This window comes from Trypanosoma grayi (assembly GCF_000691245.1).
Source record: "Trypanosoma grayi strain ANR4 Tgr_2182_V1, whole genome shotgun sequence".
Taxonomy (NCBI): Eukaryota; Euglenozoa; class Kinetoplastea; order Trypanosomatida; family Trypanosomatidae; genus Trypanosoma; species Trypanosoma grayi.
This window is the reverse complement of record NW_008827800.1, coordinates 799-1159: the sequence shown is the minus strand read 5'-3', so window position 1 is coordinate 1159 and position 361 is coordinate 799.

The window sequence follows — 361 nt, the reverse complement described above, 5'->3', positions numbered from 1 at the left end:
AGTACCGCAGCTTCCACATGCCCGAAAGAACAGGCATCCAGGCCATGTAGTAGCACCCTCACACGAAGCATACTGTCGTTACCTCTTCTGAGCCCTTACAAATGCACCGTAGCCCCGAATGTTAGCTTGCGCTTCGATAAGCAGCCGCCGTGGCGTGCAGAGCCCACCAACGGCCCGGATTGCGCCCCCCCCGGACACTGCTAGAGGACGTGTGGATCAATGTCAAGTCTCTTGCACAAACTACACCGGGCAAACCAGGAGCGTTGCAGAGTGACGGATGCCTCTGCAGCTCACATGTCGCAGCACCACGTGGAGTACAGCGATCCCATGCGGTTGTAGTTTTAAGCCACATGGAAAGCAG